A 22,407-nucleotide genomic window follows, 5' to 3' on the forward strand; every position below is an offset into this window, starting at 1 on the left:
TAAACCGAATCAAAGAAAAACCCAAATTTTGGTCAAAAAATGTATATAAAAATTAAATAAGATATATGAATAATAAAAAAGTCATAAAACAGATATACGATTAAAATACCTTTTTTAAGTAATAGTAATACGAATACATATAAAAAAGATGTGTGCTCAAAAGAATTTTATATATACACCTATATAGGTTAATAAAGCACGGCGTTCCCCATTAATAAATAACTATATTTTATCCCTCTATACATTGGCTCCTTAAAAAAGTGACATAAAATATATGGAGACCATATAGGCTCAAACAAGTGTCTGTGCATAGAACCATGTGGTGATGCAAAACAATCAGCAAGGAGAGAAACCAATGTGATGGTATAAAGTGCAAAAAATGCAAATTCCAAAAATAAATAAATAAAAAAAAAAAAGAGTGAGTGTAGGGGAAAGGAGGGAAGAATAGAGGGTATATACCTTGGAGGAACGCTGCTGGATGAGCTACACATGCCCGACGTACGTTTCGGAATGAATCCTTCGTCAGGGGGTCGGAGAGGTCCCTGAGCAGACAATGGCTGAATGTCATCAAGGATTCCCTCCTCCTCTTCCTCCTCATCAACATTGGCTGCAGACGCCTGCTCCTTAAGGTGCGTCAAAGTTTGCATGAGCAGACGCATAAGTGGGATGCTCATGCTTAGGATGGCGTCGTCTGCGCTTACCAGCCGTGTGCATTCCTCAAAACACTGAAGGACTTTACAAAGGTCTTTCAGTTTCGACCACTGCACGCCTGTCAACTCCATGTCTGCTCTCAAAGTGCCTGGCCGTGTATCCTTCCACAAATGCATTATGGCCTGCCTCTGCTCGCACAGCCGCTCCACCATGTGCAGGGTGGAGTTCCACCTTGTTGCAATGTCGATAATGAGGCGGTGGTTGGGAAGGTGGAGCAATCGCTGCAGCTTCTGCATACGAACGGAGTGTACAGGCGACCGTCGGATGTGCGCGCACAGTCTTCGCACCTTCTGGAGCAGGGCTGTTAACTCCGGATAATTTTTGAGGAAGCACTGCACCACCAGGTTCAAGGTGTGAGCCAAGCAAGGTATGTGGCTGAGTTTTGAAAGGGCTATGGCTGCCACAAAATTACGGCCGTTATCACTAACTACCTTGCCTGCCTCAAGATGTACACTGCCCAGCCATGACTCAGTTTGTCGCTTCAAGTACTCAGCCAGCACCTCGGCGGTGTGTCTGTCGCCCAAACACATCATCTGCAACACAGCCTGCTGACGCTTTCCACTAGCTGCTCGATAGGGGGACACATCGTTTGCAACAGTGGCAGCTGCAGATGGAGTGCTCGTACAACTGCGCTCTGTGGACGAGCTTTCGCTTCTGGAGGAGGAGGAGGAGGAGGAGGAGGAGGAGGGTCGAACGCCTACAGCCAACTGTTTCCTATACCGTGGGCTAGGCAGCACTGTCCCACCACCGCTGTCCCCTGTGGACCCTGCATCCACCACATTAACCCAGTGCGCAGTGATGGACACGTAATGGCCCTGGCCATGCCGACTGGACCATGCATCAGTTGTGAGGTGCACCTTTCCGCTCACTGACTGCTTGAGTGCATGGACAATGCGGTCTTTCACATGATGGTGGAGGGCTGGGATGGCTTTGCGAGAGAAGAAGTGGCGACTGGGTAGGTCATAGCGTGGTACTGCATAAGCCATGAGTTCGCGGAAAGCTGTGCTTTCCACCAACCGAAAGGGCATCATCTCAAACGAGATTAGTTTGGCAATGTGGGCGTTCAAACCCAGTGTACGTGGATGAGAGACTGAGTACTTTCTTGACCTACTCATAGTGTCTGGGAGGGTGAGCTGGACTTGAGAGCTGCATATGGTGGAAGTAGCGGTGGACAGGGCGGACTGAGAGAGGGTTGATGATGGTGATGGAGTTGGTGTTCTTTCTGATGGCCTAGAATCAGTCTTTCATTGATATAACTGTTACGGTTCTAAGTAGGAACCAGAGAGTGGACCCTCTGGGTCGTGGCTCCAGAGCCCCCGAGGGCGAGCGGCCCAGGTGATGACCACCCCCTATACAGGGAGTGTTAGGGGCAGGCCCAAGGGGGGTGAGACCACGACAGCCGGAACCAAAGGGACGACCCAGGGAGTGTACAGAGGGAAAGGCCAAAGGATACTGACTAGAGTAGACCCGGAGCAGGAGGAAACAGAACGTAGGGAACCAGGACCGATCAGGATGGAGCCAGGGCAGGAACGCTGGAAGAAAGAAGGAAGGAAGGTTAGGGGCAACTGACCTAGGGGTACAGACGGAACCCTAGCTAAGGGGCTACCGATGACAGCAGCAGGGAAGGACCCGGCGAGGGTCAGGCACAGAGGCAGCAGAGGGAGCTGAGCAGGGGTCCAGATGGGGCTATGGAGCGGAGAGCAGAGCGCAGACTAGGAGAGAGGGGGGACCTGAGAGTCGGGGCGACGCTGCGCAGGAACGCCAAGCGCCACAGAGAAAGACAAACAGGCGTCTTACCATTCAAGACGCGAGACAGAAATACCCGGTGGGCGCCGCCATGTTGGGGAGGAGCCACCGGGTCACGTGCTCCCAGGATGCCCCGCGGTCAGAAACGAGCGAGTGCGCATGTGCGTGCCTCTGACGCGCCGTGACCCTGCAAAGCCAGACAGGGCACGGCGCGAGGATGAAGGAGGGATGCACCGGGAGGAGGGGGACCCCAGGTGAGCATCGGGGCACGTAATAGTACCCCCTCTCTTACTCCCCTCCTTCTTCAGGCGGGATAGAAACCTTCTCATGATATGAGGAGCATTGATGTTCTCCCGGGGCTCCCATGACCTTTCCTCAGGACCGAATCCTTCCCAATCTACCAGAAAGAAGGTTCTACCTCGGACGGTCCTCTTTGCCAGGATGTCCCTGACATCAAAGACGTCCCCAGCGGAGCTAGGTTGCGGAGCGTGGGACGAGGCTGGCTGAAAGCGATTAAAACAGTGAGGGTTTGAGAAGCGAGACATGGAAAGTGTTGGGGATCCGCAGAGAGGCAGGCAATTTTAGTTTATAGGTTACATCATTGATGCGAGCCAAAACCTCAAAGGGGCCAACGTAACGTGGACCTAACTTATAAGAGGGGATTTTAAGTCGGAGGAAGCGCGAGGACAGCCAGACCTTATCGCCTGGATGATAAGGAGGGGTGTCCAGGCGCCTCTTGTCGGCGTATCTTTTCATCCGATCGCTAGCTCTCTCAAGGGACCTTTTAGTCTCCTCCCAAATTTTAGAGAATTCTGAGGACAAGGAGTCCGCCGCCGGCACGCCCGAGGTGGGGGACACGGGAAGGGGAATGCCCGGATGCTGCCCAAAAACTATGAAAAAGGGAGATTTGGAAGAGGACTCGTTGGGGTGATTGTTGTGAGCAAATTCCGCCCAGGGAAGCAGTGAGACCCAGTTACTTTGGTGTGCATTAGAAAAATGTCGAAGATAAGTGGTTAACACCTGATTGATCCGCTCCACTTGGCCGTTGAATTGTGGATGATAGGCGGAGGAGAAATCCAGGACTACCCCCATTGAGCTAGAGAGAGCTCTCCAGAAACGAGAGGTGAATTGAACACCACGGTCAGACACGATGTGCTGGGGAAAACCATGAAGTCGGAAAACATGATGCACGAAGATCTTCGCCAACTCGGGCGCAGAAGGCAGACCAGGTAGCGGGATGAAATGAGCCATTTTGGAAAAACGGTCTACCACCACCAAAATGACAGAGCAGCCGGAAGATGGAGGTAGATCCATGACGAAATCCATGGCGATGTGGCTCCAGGGAACTGATGGAACCGGCAAAGGATGTAAGAGACCAGAGGGTAGCTGTCGTGGAATCTTATTCCGGGCGCAGGATGAGCAAGAAGCGGTAAATTCCAGGACGTCCTGGCGGAGTGAAGGCCACCAATAATGGCGGGAGATGAGGGATAGAGTCCTCTTGGCTCCGACATGCCCGGCGAACTTAGAAGAGTGTCCCCAGTGCAGAACCCTTACTCTGTCATGGTCCAATACCAAGGTCTTGCCTGGTGGTGGGTTGACCAAACTTAGAGGGGCTAGGGTGACGATTTTTGCTGGATCGATGATGTGAGCGGGGCTCTCTTCATCGGTCGGGAGAAATGATCTTGATAGGGCATCAGCTATGATGTTCTTATTACCCGGACGAAAGCGGAGCTCGAAATCAAAGCGTCCAAAAAATAGGGACCATCGGGCTTGCCGGGGATTGAGCCTTTGGGCAGACTGAACATAGGCCAAATTCTTGTGGTCGGTAAATATCGTAAAGGGATGGACAGCTCCTTCGAGAAGGTAACGCCATTCCTCTAAAGCCAGTTTGATTGCCAGTAGTTCCTTGTCCCCAATGGAGTAATTGCGTTCGGGGGGAGAAAAGGCTTTAGAAAAGAACCCACAGGTGACAGTCCGGCCAGAGGAGGTTCTTTGCAGGAGAACCACCCCCGCTCCCACGGAGGATGCGTCGACCTCGAGAATGAAGGGTCTCTCGGCATCAGGACGGTGGAGAACGGGCGCTGTAGCGAATTCTCTCTTCAGAGTTTGAAAGGCGTCTTCTGCCTCGGGAGGCCAGAGGCGGGGATTGGCTCCTTTGCGCACGAGAGCAGAGATGGGCTTGGTTATGGTGGAAAAATGAGGAACGAATTGCCTATAATAGTTAGCAAAGCCGAGAAAGCGTTGAATGGCTTTGAGACCAAGGGGACGGGGCCAGGCCAGGATCGTGGACACTTTCTCGGGATCCATCCTCAACCCAGACTTCGAAACGATATACCCAAGGAACGGCAGAGACGGTTGTTCGAAGGCGCATTTCTCCAACTTGGCAAATAGGTGGTTCTCTCTTAGACGCTGCAACACTTGCCGTACATCTCGTCGATGGGTGGAGAGATCTGGAGAGAAGACAAGAATGTCGTCAAGATAAACCACGACACAGGAGTAAAGGAGATCCCGAAAAATATCGTTAACGAGCTCCTGGAATACCGCTGGTGCGTTACAGAGGCCAAACGGCATCACCAGGTATTCATAGTGACCGTCACGGGTGTTGAATGCGGTCTTCCACTCATCCCCAGCGCGAATTCGGACCAAGTTATAGGCTCCTCGAAGATCAAGTTTGGTAAATATGTGCGCCCCTCTCAGGCGATCAAAGAGTTCGGGGATGAGGGGTAACGGGTACTTGTTCTTAATCGTGATGCTGTTCAGACCTCTGTAATCAATGCACGGGCGGAGCGACCCGTCCTTCTTCTTGACAAAAAAGAAGCCTGCGCCCGCAGGGGAGGAAGACTTCCGTATGAAACCCTTGGCTAAGTTCTCTTGAACGTATTCCGACATGGCTTGCGTCTCTGCCAGCGAGAGCGGATAAATCCTACCCCGCGGAGGAGTGGCTCCAGGGACGAGCTCGATGGGGCAATCATAGTGTCGGTGAGGCGGAAGGTTCTCGGACTCCCTCTTGTCAAAAACATCCGAAAAAGAGCTGTAAGCAACGGGCAACCCGGAGGTTAAGGAGGGGGAAGGAGAAGCACCCACGGGACGCAGCGGCAGCAGACACCCAGACCTACAGGACTCCCCTAGCGCAGGATATTACCCTTATGCCAGTCTAAGGTAGGGCCGTGGGCTCGTAGCCAGGGAAGGCCTAAAAGGATAGGGTGAGAGATGCTCGCTAGGACATAAAAAGCAATCCTCTCCTTGTGTAGGGCCCCTACCTGGAGTTCTACCTCATGGGTGACCAAGGTAATGGTCTCTTGGAGAGGTTTACCGTCCACGGAAGCAAGGATCCGTGGAGTTTCTAAGGTCTTGACCGGGACCGAAAATTTAAGAACCTCTTTGAGCCTAATAAAATTTCCCGCTGCGCCGGAATCCACATAGGCTGCCAGAGAAAAATGTTTTCCACCAACGTGCAACAAGACAGACAGAGTGAGGGGTAGAGAGGTATCATACACACCTAGGGAGGCCTCTCTTACCTGACCTAGGCGGAGGAGTTTTCCGGACGTTCCGGGCAGGTACGGACCAGATGGGAGTCACTACCACAGTAGAAGCAGAGACCGTGAGTGCGTCTTTCCTCCCGGCGTTGTCCAGATACCTTAAGCCGGTCTACTTGCATGGGTTCAGGCATGGAAGCAGAAGCGGATATTCCGGGCCGGAGACAGGGTAGACCGCGAATGGTTGGGGAAGCACGGGGAAGTCTCCTCTCGCGAGCACGTTCCTGGAACCTAAGGTCGATACGTGTGGCTAGCGAAATGAGATCTTCTAAAGCAGTGGGAGTATCCCGCCCAGCTAACTCATCCTTAATTCGACCCGCGAGGCCTCGCCAAAAGGCCCCTACCAAGGCCTCGTTATTCCATCCCAAATCAGAAGACAAGGTTCGGAATCGGATGGCATACTGACCCACGGTTTGGGACCCTTGGTGGAGGTTAAATAAAGATTCCGTAGTAGAGGCCAGGCGACCCGGCTCGTCGAACACTCGACGAAACGTCTCGAAGAAAGTACTTAGCTGGGAGACTACCGGATCATCACGTTCCCAGAGGGGGTTAACCCAAGCTAAAGCGTCTCCCTCAAGATGGGAGACAACAAAAGCCACCTTAGCCCGCTCAGTGGGATATTGCAGGGGCAGGAGCTCGAAATGGAGGCGGCATTGATTCAGGAAACCTCGGCACAGCTTGGGATCCCCGTTATAGCGGGGCGGCTTAGCTAAACGGGGTGGCGGGTGAGGCGCCTGGCTGGAACGGGGGCTGCAGCAGCCGACTGTAAGGAGAGTAGGCGGTCATCTATGGAGGCCATATAACTGAGTATATGGGTCTGGGTATCTCTTTGCTGGGCCAGTTCCTGCTGCAGTCCAGCCAGTTGGGAGGCATTCCCAGGGTCAGAGGACTGGAGCCCGGAAAGACGAGAATCCATGGATTTCATGAAAGCCATGATACGAGTTTGATTCTCCCGCAAAAACAGCAACTCCTTTTGAGCCGCAGCGGCTCCAGCGGGGTCCATGGCCTGTTTGTTCTGTTACGGTTCTAAGTAGGAACCAGAGAGTGGACCCTCTGGGTCGTGGCTCCAGAGCCCCCGAGGGCGAGCGGCCCAGGTGATGACCACCCCCTATACAGGGAGTGTTAGGGGCAGGCCCAAGGGGGGTGAGACCACGACAGCCGGAACCAAAGGGACGACCCAGGGAGTGTACAGAGGGAAAGGCCAAAGGATACTGACTAGAGTAGACCCGGAGCAGGAGGAAACAGAACGTAGGGAACCAGGACCGATCAGGATGGAGCCAGGGCAGGAACGCTGGAAGAAAGAAGGAAGGAAGGTTAGGGGGAACTGACCTAGGGGTACAGACGGAACCCTAGCTAAGGGGCTACCGATGACAGCAGCAGGGAAGGACCCGGCGAGGGTCAGGCACAGAGACAGCAGAGGGAGCTGAGAGGGGGTCCAGATGGGGCTATGGAGCGGAGAGCAGAGCGCAGACTAGGAGAGAGGGGGGACCTGAGAGTCGGGGCGACGCTGCGCAGGAACGCTAAGTGCCACAGAGAAAGACAAACAGGCGTCTTACCATTCAAGACGCCAGACAGAAATACCCCGTGGGCGCCGCCATGTTGGGGAGGAGCCACCGGGTCACGTGCTCCCAGGATGCCCCGCGGTCAGAAACGAGCGAGTGCGCATGTGCGTGCCTCTGACGCGCCGTGACCCTGCAAAGCCAGACAGGGCATGGCGCGAGGATGAAGGAGGGATGCACCGGGAGGAGGGGGACCCCAGGTGAGCATCGGGGCACGTAATAATAACAGTGGGATTCCCTGACTGCTGTGGCCTTGCAACGACACCTCAACATTTGCTGCTGTGCTAACCGGTGGGCTTACAGTGGGGGAAACAATGTAGCGTTGCTGACTACCTTCGTTGTGATCAGTTGCACATGTGGCAATTGAGGTTTGGTGTTGTGTCCACGCTTGCAAGTGCATGCTGGTTAAATGTCTAAGCATGCAACTGGTATTCAAATTTTTCAGATTTTTCCCTCGGCTAAAGGTCTTTGCGCACTTCTTACAGATAACCTTGGCCTGATCATGAGGATTTTGTTCAAAAAAGTGCCACACTGCACTCTTCCTACTTTGGCAGACATTTTGCGGCCTAGCACGCTGTGATCTTTTGACCCTCTGGACAAGCTGTCCAGCAACTCTTTTGATGTTTGGAACCTGTCTTTGGAGTGCTCCGGGCCTGCCAGATAACAGCTGTTGCGATGTCGATGTCTGCTGTGGATGGTCCTCATCTGAGCTATTGGAAGCAGAACCCTCTTCCCCCAATGGATGCCAATCTGGGTCAAGGAAAGGTGTGGTTCATGAACATGAGCCTCCAATGACGACTCAGTGCTTTTACTTTTTACAACTGAAGAAGAGGAGGCGATAGAGCTGGAGGCTGAGTCAGCAATGTAAGACAAAACTTTTTCCTGATGCTCTGCCTTTAAAAGCGGTTTGCCAACTCCTAGAAAACTAAGCGTTCGAGGCCTTATGTAGCCAGACGATGACGCAGGGTCAGCACCTCCTGCATTCGGTCCTATTTTGCTCTTGCCACTACCATCAGATCCACCACCAACACCATCATTACCAGCTGCCAACCCCCGCCCAATTCCACGGCCTCTTCCACCAGCCTTCCTCATTTTTGGTAGAAATGTAGACAAAATCCAACAAACTATATAGTAATGTAAAACAAGGTACAAGGTGTCTATAGGACAGGGGAGATTTAGAATTTCTGCACACACTTGTGGACAGTGGACACTTTTGGATTGTGTGAGGCCCACTGATATCTGAGCGCTATGTGACACGCTCGATGGCACAGCTGCCTGTGACCAAAGTGACGAGAGGATAATGGAGATTTTGAATCTCTGCGTACACTTTTGGACACTGGACACTTGTGGATTGTGTGAGGCCCACTGATATCTGAGCGCTATGTGACACGCTCGATGGCACAGCTGCCTGTGACCAAAGTGACGAGAGGATAATGGAGATTTTGAATCTCTGCGTACACTTTTGGACACTGGACACTTGTGGATTGTGTGAGGCCCACTGATATCTGAGCGCTATGTGACACGCTCGATGGCACAGCTGCCTGTGACCAAAGTGACGAGAGGATAATGGAGATTTTGAATCTCTGCGTACACTTTTGGACACTGGACACTTGTGGATTGTGTGAGGCCCACTGATATCTGAGCGCTATGTGACACGCTCGATGGCACAGCTGCCTGTGACCAAAGTGACGAGAGGATAATGGAGATTTTGAATCTCTGCGTACACTTTTGGACACTGGACACTTGTGGATTGTGTGAGGCCCACTGATATCTGAGCGCTATGTGACACGCTCGATGGCACAGCTGCCTGTGACCAAAGTGACGAGAGGATAATGGAGATTTTGAATCTCTGCGTACACTTTTGGACACTGGACACTTGTAGATTGTGTGAGGCCCACTGATATCTGAGCGCTATGTGACACGCTCGATGGCACAGCTGCCTGTGACCAAAGTGACGAGAGGATAATGGAGATTTTGAATCTCTGCGTACACTTTTGGACACTGGACACTTGTAGATTGTGTGAGGCCCACTGATATCTGAGCGCTATGTGACACGCTCGATGGCACAGCTGCCTGTGACCAAAGTGACGAGAGGATAATGGAGATTTTGAATCTCTGCGTACACTTTTGGACACTGGACACTTGTGGATTGTGTGAGGCCCACTGATATCTGAGCGCTATGTGACACGCTCGATGGCACAGCTGCCTGTGACCAAAGTGACGAGAGGATAATGGAGATTTTGAATCTCTGCGTACACTTTTGGACACTGGACACTTGTGGATTGTGTGAGGCCCACTGATATCTGAGCGCTATGTGACACGCTCGATGGCACAGCTGCCTGTGACCAAAGTGACAAGAGGATAATGGAGATTTTGAATATCTGCGTACACTTTTGGACACTGGACACTTGTGGATTGTGTGAGGCCCACTGATATCTGAGCGCTATGTGACACGCTCGATGGCACAGCTGCCTGTGACCAAAGTGACGAGAGGATAATGGAGATTTTGAATCTCTGCGTACACTTTTGGACACTGGACACTTGTGGATTGTGTGAGGCCCACTGATATCTGAGCGCTATGTGACACGCTCGATGGCACAGCTGCCTGTGACCAAAGTGACGAGAGGATAATGGAGATTTTGAATCTCTGCGTACACTTTTGGACACTGGACACTTGTAGATTGTGTGAGGCCCACTGATATCTGAGCGCTATGTGATACGCTCGATGGCACAGCTGCCTGTGACCAAAGTGACGAGAGGATAATGGAGATTTTGAATCTCTGCGTACACTTTTGGACACTGGACACTTGTAGATTGTGTGAGGCCCACTGATATCTGAGCGCTATGTGACACGCTCGATGGCACAGCTGCCTGTGACCAAAGTGACGAGAGGATAATGGAGATTTTGAATCTCTGCGTACACTTTTGGACACTGGACACTTGTGGATTGTGTGAGGCCCACTGATATCTGAGCGCTATGTGACACGCTCGATGGCACAGCTGCCTGTGACCAAAGTGACGAGAGGATAATGGAGATTTTGAATCTCTGCGTACACTTTTGGACACTGGACACTTGTGGATTGTGTGAGGCCCACTGATATCTGAGCGCTATGTGACACGCTCGATGGCACAGCTGCCTGTGACCAAAGTGACGAGAGGATAATGGAGATTTTGAATATCTGCGTACACTTTTGGACACTGGACACTTGTGGATTGTGTGAGGCCCACTGATATCTGAGCGCTATGTGACACGCTCGATGGCACAGCTGCCTGTGACCAAAGTGACGAGAGGATAATGGAGATTTTGAATCTCTGCGTACACTTTTGGACACTGGACACTTGTGGATTGTGTGAGGCCCACTGATATCTGAGCGCTATGTGACACGCTCGATGGCACAGCTGCCTGTGACCAAAGTGACGAGAGGATAATGGAGATTTTGAATCTCTGCGTACACTTTTGGACACTGGACACTTGTAGATTGTGTGAGGCCCACTGATATCTGAGCGCTATGTGACACGCTCGATGGCACAGCTGCCTGTGACCAAAGTGACGAGAGGATAATGGAGATTTTGAATCTCTGCGTACACTTTTGGACACTGGACACTTGTAGATTGTGTGAGGCCCACTGATATCTGAGCGCTATGTGACACGCTCGATGGCACAGCTGCCTGTGACCAAAGTGACGAGAGGATAATGGAGATTTTGAATCTCTGCGTACACTTTTGGACACTGGACACTTGTGGATTGTGTGAGGCCCACTGATATCTGAGCGCTATGTGACACGCTCGATGGCACAGCTGCCTGTGACCAAAGTGACGAGAGGATAATGGAGATTTTGAATCTCTGCGTACACTTTTGGACACTGGACACTTGTGGATTGTGTGAGGCCCACTGATATCTGAGCGCTATGTGACACGCTCGATGGCACAGCTGCCTGTGACCAAAGTGACGAGAGGATAATGGAGATTTTGAATATCTGCGTACACTTTTGGACACTGGACACTTGTGGATTGTGTGAGGCCCACTGATATCTGAGCGCTATGTGACACGCTCGATGGCACAGCTGTGACAAAAGTGACTAGAGGATAAGGGAGATTGGATTGCTTTTAAAAAAGCAGTTTGCAGAGCAGTGGGTAAACAGCAATGCCAGCGTGTCAGGAAGCCTTAAAAGGCAGCCCAACAACCAATACCACTGATACACCACAATATAGCCTCCCCTTGCACTGCACACACAGTGACTTGTGTGTTGTGCAGGCCAAATCGCTAGCAGCAGAAGCAGTTTTTTTGTCTTCTTCCCTGCCTAACGCTCTCCCTACAGAATCAGCAGCAACCTCTCCCTATACTAAGATCGGCAGAAGTAAGATGGCGGTCGGCGTGCACGCCCTTTTATACCCCCTGTGACGCCCACCAAAGCAAGCCAATCACTTGCATGCCCTTCTGAAAGATGGTGGTGACCCGTGCCTAGGTCATCACGTTGCCCACAGTGTCCGTGGATCCTGATTGGCTGAAAAAGAGCGCAAAACAAACTTTTGAAACGCGACTTTGGCGCGTAAGTCGCCGACCTCGTGGCCGACCTCATTCTAGGGTCGGGTTTCGTTTCATGAAACCCGACTTTGCCAAAAGTCGGCGACTTTTGAATTTTTTCGACCCGTTTCGCTCAACTCTAGTTACAAGGTCACTAAACTTCAGGATAGCAAATTTCCAACGGATGAGAGATGATCTTGGTGGAATTAACTGGGACGATATCCTGAGACATAAAAATACACAAAGAAAATGGGAGACGTTTATTAGCATCCTGAATAGGACCTGTGCACAATATATACCGTATGGGAATAAACATGCGAGAAATAGGAAGAATCCACTATGGCTAAATAGAGCTGTAAGGGGCGCAATAAGGGACAAAAATAAAGCATTTAGCGAATTAAAGCAAATAGGTAGTGATGAAGTATTAACTAAATACAGAAGATTAAATAAATTCTGTAAAAAGCAAATCAAGACAGCAAAGATTGAGACAGAGAGACTCATTGCCAGAGAAAGTAAAAATAATCCCAAAATATTCTTTAACTACATAAATAGTAAGAAACTTAAAAATGATAGTGTTGGCCCCCTTAAAAATAGTCTGGGTGAAATGGTGGATGAGGATGAGGAAAAAGCCAATATGCTAAATGACTTTTTTTCAACAGTGTTTACACAAGAAAATCCCATGACGGATAACATGATCAGGGATAAAAATTCTCTGTTAAATGTCACCTGCTTAACCCAGCAGGAAGTACGGCGGCGTCTAAAAATCACTAAAATTGACAAATCCCCGGGCCCGGATGGGATACACCTCCGAGTACTGCAGGAATTAAGCACAGTCATAGATAGACCATTATTTTTAATCTTTAAAGATTCCATAATAACAGGGTCTGTACCACAGGACTGGCGTATAGCAAATGTGGTGCCAATATTCAAAAAGGGGACAAAAACTGAACTTGGAAATTATAGGCCAGTAAGTTTAACCTCAACTGTGGGTAAAATCCTGGAGGGTTTTCTAAAAGATACTATACTGGAGTATCTGGAGAAGAATAACCTCATGACCCAATATCAACATGGGTTTACAAGGGACAGTTCCTGTCAGACTAATCTGATAAGCTTTTATGAAGAGGTAAGTTCCGGACTGGACCAAGGGAATGCAGTGGATGTGGTGTACATGGACTTTTCAAAAGCTTTTGATACGGTGCCACACAAAAGGTTGATACATAAAATGAGAACAATGGGGATAGGGGAAAATATGTGTAGGTGGTTTAAGAGCTGGCTCAGGGATAGGAAACAAAGGGTGGTTATTAATGGAGCACACTCAGACTGGGTTAGCAGTGGGGTACCACAGGGGTCAGTTTTGGGCCCGCTTCTTTTTAACATATTTATTAATGACCTTGTAGGGGGCATAGAGAGTAGAATTTCAATATTTGCAGATGACACTAAACTCTGCAGGGTAATCAATACAGAGGAGGACAATTTTATATTACAGGAGGATTTATGTAAACTAGAAGCTTGGGCTGATAAATGGCAAATGAGCTTTAATGGGGATAAATGTAAGGTCATGCACTTGGGTAGAACGAGCAAGATGTATAATTATGTGCTTAATTGTAAAACTCTGGGCAAAACAATCACTGAAAAAGACCTGGGTGTATGGGTGGACGACAAACTCACATTTAGCGGCCAGTGTCAGGCAGCTGCTGCAAAGGCAAATAAAATAATGGGATGCATTAAAAGAGGCATAGATGCTCATGAGGAGAACATAATTTTACCTCTATATAAGTCACTAGTGCGACCACACTTAGAATACTGTGTACAGTTCTGGTCTCCGGTATATAAGAAAGACATAGCTGAACTGGAGCGGGTGCAGAGAAGAGCGACCAAGGTTATTAGGGAACTAGGGGGTCTGCAATACCAAGACAGGTTATTACATTTGGGGTTATTTAGTTTGGAGAATCGAAGGCTTAGGGGTGATCTTATTACAATGTATAAATATATGCGGGGACAAACCAAGAGCTTTCTAATGATATTTTTACTCTTAGACCTGTGACGGGGACAAGGGGGTATCCTCTACGTCTGGAGGAAAGAAGGTTTAAGCATACTCACAGACGCGGATTCTTTACTGTAAGAGCAGTGAGACTATGGAACTCTCTGCCATATGATGTTGTAATGAGTGATTCCCTACTAAAATTTAAGAATGGACTGGATGCCTTTCTTGAAAAGTATAATATTACAGGGTATATACACAAGTTTCCTTAATATTGCGTTGATCCAGGGAGCAAGTCTGATTGCCGTATGTGGAGTCAGGAAGGAATTTTTTTCCCCAATGTGAAGCTTACTTGTTGCCACATGGGTTTTTTTTGCCTTCCTCTGGATCAACATGTTAGGGCAAGTTAGGATAGGATATGGGTTGAACTAGATGGACTTAAAGTCTCCCTTCAACCTTAATAACTATGTTACTATGTTACTATGTTACATGCATGCAACATGCATACTACATATATACTATATATACTACATGTAACATACATACTACATACATGCTACATTCATGCTACATACATACAACATATATACTACATGCATGCAACATGCATACTACATATATACTATATATACTACATGTAACATACATACTACATACATCCACTACATGCATGCAACATACATACTACATACCACATGCATGCAACATGCATACTACATATATACTGCATATATACTACATGCATGCAACATACATACAGTGGGGAAAAAAAGTATTTAGTCAGTCAGCAATAGTGCAAGTTCCACCACTTAAAAAGATGAGAGGCGTCTGTAATTTACATCATAGGTAGACCTCAACTATGGGAGACAAACTGAGAAAAAAAAATCCAGAAAATCACATTGTCTGTTTTTTTTTCATTTTATTTGCATATTATGGTGGAAAATAAGCATTTGGTCAGAAACAAAATTTCATCTCAATACTTTGTGATATATCCTTTGTTGGCAATGACAGAGGTCAAACGTTTTCTGTAAGTCTTCACAAGGTTGCCACACACTGTTGTTGGTATGTTGGCTCATTCCTCCATGCAGATCTCCTCTAGAGCAGTGATGTTTTTGGCTTTTCGCTTGGCAACACGGACTTTCAACTCCCTCCAAAGGTTTTCTATAGGGTTGAGATCTGGAGACTGGCTAGGCCACTCCAGGACCTTGAAATGCTTCTTACGAAGCCACTCCTTCGTTGCCCTGGCAGTGTGCTTTGGATCATTGTCATGTTGAAAGACCCAGCCACGTTTCATCTTCAATGCCCTTGCTGATGGAAGGAGGTTTGCATGCAAAATCTCACGATACATGGCCCCATTCATTCTTTCATGTACCCGGATCAGTCGTCCTGGCCCCTTTGCAGAGAAACAGCCCCAAAGCATGATGTTTCCACCACCATGCTTTACAGTAGGTATGGTGTTTGATGGATGCAACTCAGTATTCTTTTTCCTCCAAACACGACAAGTTGTGTTTCTACCAAACAGTTCCAGTTTGGTTTCATCAGACCATAGGACATTCTCCCAAAACTCCTCTGGATCATCCAAATGCTCTCTAGCAAACTTCAGACGGGCCCGGACATGTACAGGCTTAAGCAGTGGGACACGTCTGGCACTGCAGGATCTGAGTCCATGGTGGCGTAGTGTGTTACTTATGGTAGGCCTTGTTACATTGGTCCCAGCTCTCTGCAGTTCATTCACTAGGTCCCCCCGCGTGGTTCTGGGATTTTTGCTCACCGTTCTTGTGATCATTCTGACCCCACGGGGTGGGATTTTGCGTGGAGCACCAGATCGAGGGAGATTATCAGTGGTCTTGTATGTCTTCCATTTTCTAATTATTGCTCCCACAGTTGATTTCTTCACTCCAAGCTGGTTGTCTATTGCAGATTCAGTCTTCCCAGCCTGGTGCAGGGCTACAATTTTGTTTCTGGTGTCCTTTGACAGCTCTTTGGTCTTCACCATAGTGGAGTTTGGAGTCAGACTGTTTGAGGGTGTGCACAGGTGTCTTTTTATACTGATAACAAGTTTAAACAGGTGCCATTACTACAGGTAATGAGTGGAGGAAAGAGGAGACTCTTAAAGAAGAAGTTACAGGTCTGTGAGAGCCAGAAATCTTGATTGCTTGTTTCTGACCAAATACTTATTTTCCACCATAATATGCAAATAAAATGAAAAAAAAACAGAAAATGTGATTTTCTGGATTTTTTTTCTCAGTTTGTCTCCCATAGTTGAGGTCTACCTATGATGTAAATTACAGACGCCTCTCATCTTTTTAAGTGGTGGAACTTGCACTATTGCTGACTGACTAAATACTTTTTTTCCCCACTGTATATACTACATACAATACATACATATAGACATACAGTACATATAACATAGAGTACATACTTACCGTCACTTGTCACTTTGATCCCCGAAGCCATTGTCGTCTAAGGAATAAATATCAAAATAAAAATACACCAATATACTTACCCCGATCCGCAGAAGTCCACGAGGGTCCCACGTCCATCTTGCGTGGAGAACAGCAGCATCAGCTGATGCTACCGTTCTCTACCAGCTCCAGGAATACAATGACGGAAGGTAGGTATCCTTCCGCACTGTATTCCTCCACCACTGTAAAAAAAAAGTCCCTAGTCTCACTTTATGCCATTGCTGCGTGGGAATTTCCCACGCAGCAATGGCATAAAGTGAGACTAGGAGACTAGGGACTTTTTGTTTTTAAAGTGGTGGAGGAATACAGTGCAGAAGGATACCTACCTTCCGTCATTGTATTCCTGGAGCTGGTAGAGAACGGTAGCATCAGCTGATGCTGCTGTTCTCCACGCAAGATGGACGTGGGACCCTCGTGGACTTCTGCGGATCGGGGTAAGTATATTGGTTTTTTTTATTTTGATATTTATCCCTCAGGTGACAATGGCTTCAGGGATCAAAGTGACAAGTGACGGTGAGTATGTACTCTATGTTATATGTACTGTATGTCTATATGTATGTATTGTATGTAGTATATATGTATGTTGCATGCATGTAGTATATATGTAGTATGTATGTTACATGTAGTATATATAGTATATATGTAGTATGCATGTTGCATGCATGTAGTATATATGTTGTATGTATGTTGCATGCATGTAGTATATATGTATTATGTATGTAGTATGTATGTAGCATGTATGTAGTATGCATGTTGCATGTAGTATATATGTAGTATGTATGTTACATGTAGTATATATAGTATATATGTAGTATGCATGTTGCATGTATGTAGTATATATGTTGTATGTATGTTGCATGCATGTAGTATATATGTATTATATATGTAGTATGTATGTAGCATGTATGTAGTATGTAGCATGCATGTAGTATGTAGCATGTATGTAGTATGTATGTTACATGCAGTATATATGTAGTATGTATGTTACATGTAGTATATATGTAGTATGTATGTTGCATGCATGTAGTATATATGTAATATGTATGTAGCATGTATGTAGTATGTAGCATGTATGTAGCAGGCATGTAGTATGTAGCATGTATGTAGTATGTATGTTACATGTAGTATATATGTAGTATGCATGTTGTATGTATGTAGCATGTATGTAGCATGTAAATTTTTTTTTTAAATACACCAATATACTTACCCCGATCTGCAGAAGTCCACGAGGGTCCCACGCAGCAATGGCATAAAGTGAGACTAGGGACTTTTTTTTTACAGTGGTGGAGGAATACAGTGCGGAAGGATACCTACCTTCCGTCATTGTATTCCTGGAGCTGGTAGAGAACGGTAGCATCAGCTGATGCTGCTGTTCTCCACGCAAGATGGACGTGGGACCCTCGTGGACTTCTGCGGATCAGGGTAAGTATATTGGTGTATTTTTATTTTGATATTTATTCCTTAGACGACAATGGCTTCGGGGATCAAAGTGACAAGTGACGGTAAGTATGTACTCTATGTTATATGTACTGTATGTCTATATGTATGTATTGTATGTAGTATATACAGTGGGGAAAAAAAGTATTTAGTCAGTCAGCAATAGTGCATCATAGGTAGACCTCAACATCATAGGTAGACCTCAACTATGGGAGACAAACTGAGAAAAAAAAAATCCAGAAAATCACATTTTCTGTTTTTTTTTTCATTTTATTTGCATATTATGGTGGAAAATAAGTATTTGGTCAGAAACAAGCAATCAAGATTTCTGGCTCTCACAGACCTGTAACTTCTTCTTTAAGAGTCTCCTCTTTCCTCCACTCATTACCTGTAGTAATGGCACCTGTTTAAACTTGTTATCAGTATAAAAAGACACCTGTGCACACCCTCAAACAGTCTGACTCCAAACTCCACTATGGTGAAGACCAAAGAGCTGTCAAAGGACACCAGAAACAAAATTGTAGCCCTGCACCAGGCTGGGAAGACTGAATCTGCAATAGACAACCAGCTTGGAGTGAAGAAATCAACTGTGGGAGCAATAATTAGAAAATGGAAGACATACAAGACCACTGATAATCTCCCTCGATCTGGTGCTCCACGCAAAATCCCACCCCGTGGGGTCAGAATGATCACAAGAACGGTGAGCAAAAATCCCAGAACCACGCGGGGGGACCTAGTGAATGAACTGCAGAGAGCTGGGACCAATGTAACAAGGCCTACCATAAGTAACACACTACGCCACCATGGACTCAGATCCTGCAGTGCCAGACGTGTCCCACTGCTTAAGCCTGTACATGTCCGGGCCCGTCTGAAGTTTGCTAGAGAGCATTTGGATGATCCAGAGGAGTTTTGGGAGAATGTCCTATGGTCTGATGAAACCAAACTGGAACTGTTTGGTAGAAACACAACTTGTCGTGTTTGGAGGAAAAAGAATACTGAGTTGCATCCATCAAACACCATACCTACTGTAAAGCATGGTGGTGGAAACATCATGCTTTGGGGCTGTTTCTCTACAAAGGGGCCAGGACGACTGATCCGGGTACATGAAAGAATGAATGGGGCCATGTATCGTGAGATTTTGCATGCAAACCTCCTTCCATCAGCAAGGGCATTGAAGATGAAACGTGGCTGGGTCTTTCAACATGACAATGATCCAAAGCACACCACCAGGGCAACGAAGGAGTGGCTTCGTAAGAAGCATTTCAAGGTCCTGGAGTGGCCTAGCCAGTCTCCAGATCTCAACCCTATAGAAAACCTTTGGAGGGAGTTGAAAGTCCGTGTTGCCAAGCGAAAAGCCAAAAACATCACTGCTCTAGAGGAGATCTGCATGGAGGAATGAGCCAACATACCAACAACAGTGTGTGGCAACCTTGTGAAGACTTACAGAAAACGTTTGACCTCTGTCATTGCCAACAAAGGATATATCACAAAGTATTGAGATGAAATTTTGTTTCTGACCAAATACTTATTTTCCACCATAATATGCAAATAAAATGAAAAAAAAACAGACAATGTGATTTTCTGGATTTTTTTTTCTCAGTTTGTCTCCCATAGTTGAGGTCTACCTATGATGTAAATTACAGACGCCTCTCATCTTTTTAAGTGGTGGAACTTGCACTATTGCTGACTGACTAAATACTTTTTTTCCCCACTGTATGTATGTTGCATGCATGTAGTATATATGCAGTATATATGTAGTATGCATGTTGCATGCATGTGGTATGTAGTATGTATGTTGCATGCATGTAGTGCATGTATGTAGTATGTATGTTACATGTAGTATATATAGTATATACCGTATATACTCGAGTATAAGCCGACCCGAGTATAAGCCGACCCCCCTAATTTTGCCACAAAAAACTGGGAAAACTTATTGACTCGAGTATAAGCCTAGGGTGGGAAATGCTCCATAGATTATTCCCCCATAAGAAGCTCCATAGATTATTCCCCCATATACTGCCCCCATAAGAAGCTCCATAGATTGTTCCCCCATATGCTGCCCCATTAGAAGCTCCATATTGTTCCCCTATATACTGCCCCCATTAGAAGCTCCATATTGTTCCCCCATATACTGCCCCCATTAGAAGCTACATATTGTTCCCCCATATACTGCCCCCATTAGAAGCTCCATATTGTTCCCCCATATGCTGCCCCCATTAGAAGCTCCATATTGTTCCCCCATATGCTGCCCCCATTAGAAGCTCCATATTGTTCCCCCATATACTGCCCCCATTAGAAGCTCCATATTGTTCCCCCATATGCTGCCCCCATTAGAAGCTCCATATTGTACCCCCATATACTGCCCCCATTAGAAGCTCCATACTGTTCCCCCATATACTGCCCCCATTAGAAGCTCCTTAAGATTATTCCCCCATATGCTGCCACTGCTGCAGCATGTAAAAATAAAAAAAATGACATACTCACCTCTCCGTCGCTGGGTGTCAGATTCTCACCTGTCCTGCGTCCATGGCTGCTCACCGCTATCTGCCACGTCATCAGTCAGTGACGTCCAGACTGCAGGGGGCGCGGTGCGCACTAATCACGTCACCGCGCCCTCTGCTGTCTCAAGTCACTGACCGATGACAGACAGCAGCAAGCAGCGATGGACACAGGACAGGTGAGTATCGCTATACTTACCCGTCCTGACGCTGTGTCTTGAGCCCCCAGCTTCTCCGCGCTCTCTCTTCCTGCCTTCAGCGGTCAAGTGGTGCCGCTCATTAATATGCGCATATTCATGAGTTTTAATGAGCGGCACCACGTGACCGCTGAAGGCAGGAAGAGAGAGCACGGGGAGAAGCTGGGGGCTCAAGACACAGCGTCAGGACGGGTAAGTATGACCTGACACCCCCGCCCCCCTCCCCCTCTGACCCCCCGGTGTATATGACTCGAATATAAGCCGAGAGGGGGACTTTGAGCCCAAAACAACGGGCTGAAAATCTCGGTTTATATTCGAGTATATACGGTATGTAGTATGCATGTTGCATGCATGTAGTATATATGTTGTATGTATGTAGCATGAATGTAGCATGTATGTAGTATGTATGTTACATGTAGTGTATATAGTATATATGTAGTATGCATGTTGCATGCATGTAACATAGTAACATAGTAACATAGTTATTAAGGTTGAAGGGAGACTTTAAGTCCATCTAGTTCAACCCATATCCTATCCTAACTTGCCCTAACATGTTGATCCAGAGGAAGGCAAAAAAAAACCCATGTGGCAACAAGTAAGCTTCACATTGGGGAAAAAAATTCCTTCCTGACTCCACATACGGCAATCAGACTTGCTCCCTGGATCAACGCAATATTAAGGAAACTAGTGTATATACCCTGTAATATTATACTTTTCAAGAAAGGCATCCAGTCCATTCTTAAATTTTAGTAGGGAATCACTCATTACATCATATGGCAGAGAGTTCCATAGTCTCACTGCTCTTACAGTAAAGAATCCGTGTCTGTGAGTATGCTTAAACCTTCTTTCCTCCAGACGTAGAGGATGCCCCCTTGTCCCCGTCACAGGTCTAAGAGTAAAAATATCATTAGAAAGCTCTTGGTTTGTCCCCGCATATATTTATACATTGTAATAAGATCACCCCTAAGCCTTCGATTCTCCAAACTAAATAACCCCAAATGTAATAACCTGTCTTGGTATTGCAGACCCCCTAGTTCCCTAATAACCTTGGTCGCTCTTCTCTGCACCCGCTCCAGTTCAGCTATGTCTTTCTTATATACCGGAGACCAGAACTGTACACAGTATTCTAAGTGTGGTCGCACTAGTGACTTATATAGAGGTAAAATTATGTTCTCCTCATGAGCATCTATGCCTCTTTTAATGCATCCCATTATTTTATTTGCCTTTGCAGCAGCTGCCTGACACTGGCCGCTAAATGTGAGTTTGTCGTCCACCCATACACCCAGGTCTTTTTCAGTGATTGTTTTGCCCAGAGTTTTACAATTAAGCACATAATTATACATCTTGCTCGTTCTACCCAAGTGCATGACCTTACATTTATCCCCATTAAAGCTCATTTGCCATTTATCAGCCCAAGCTTCTAGTTTACATAAATCCTCCTGTAATATAAAATTGTCCTCCTCTGTATTGATTACCCTGCAGAGTTTAGTGTCATCTGCAAATATTGAAATTCTACTCTCTATGCCCCCTACAAGGTCATTAATAAATATGTTAAAAAGAAGCGGGCCCAAAACTGACCCCTGTGGTACCCCACTGCTAACCCAGTCTGAGTGTGCTCCATTAATAACCACCCTTTGTTTCCTATCCCTGAGCCAGCTCTTAAACCACCTACACATATTTTCCCCTATCCCCATTGTTCTCATTTTATGTATCAACCTTTTGTGTGGCACCGTATCAAAAGCTTTTGAAAAG

The sequence above is a fragment of the Dendrobates tinctorius genome, unplaced genomic scaffold, assembly GCF_039654945.1.
Source record: "Dendrobates tinctorius isolate UK_male_01 unplaced genomic scaffold, ASM3965494v1 ptg000092l, whole genome shotgun sequence".
Classification (NCBI taxonomy): Eukaryota; Metazoa; Chordata; class Amphibia; order Anura; family Dendrobatidae; genus Dendrobates; species Dendrobates tinctorius.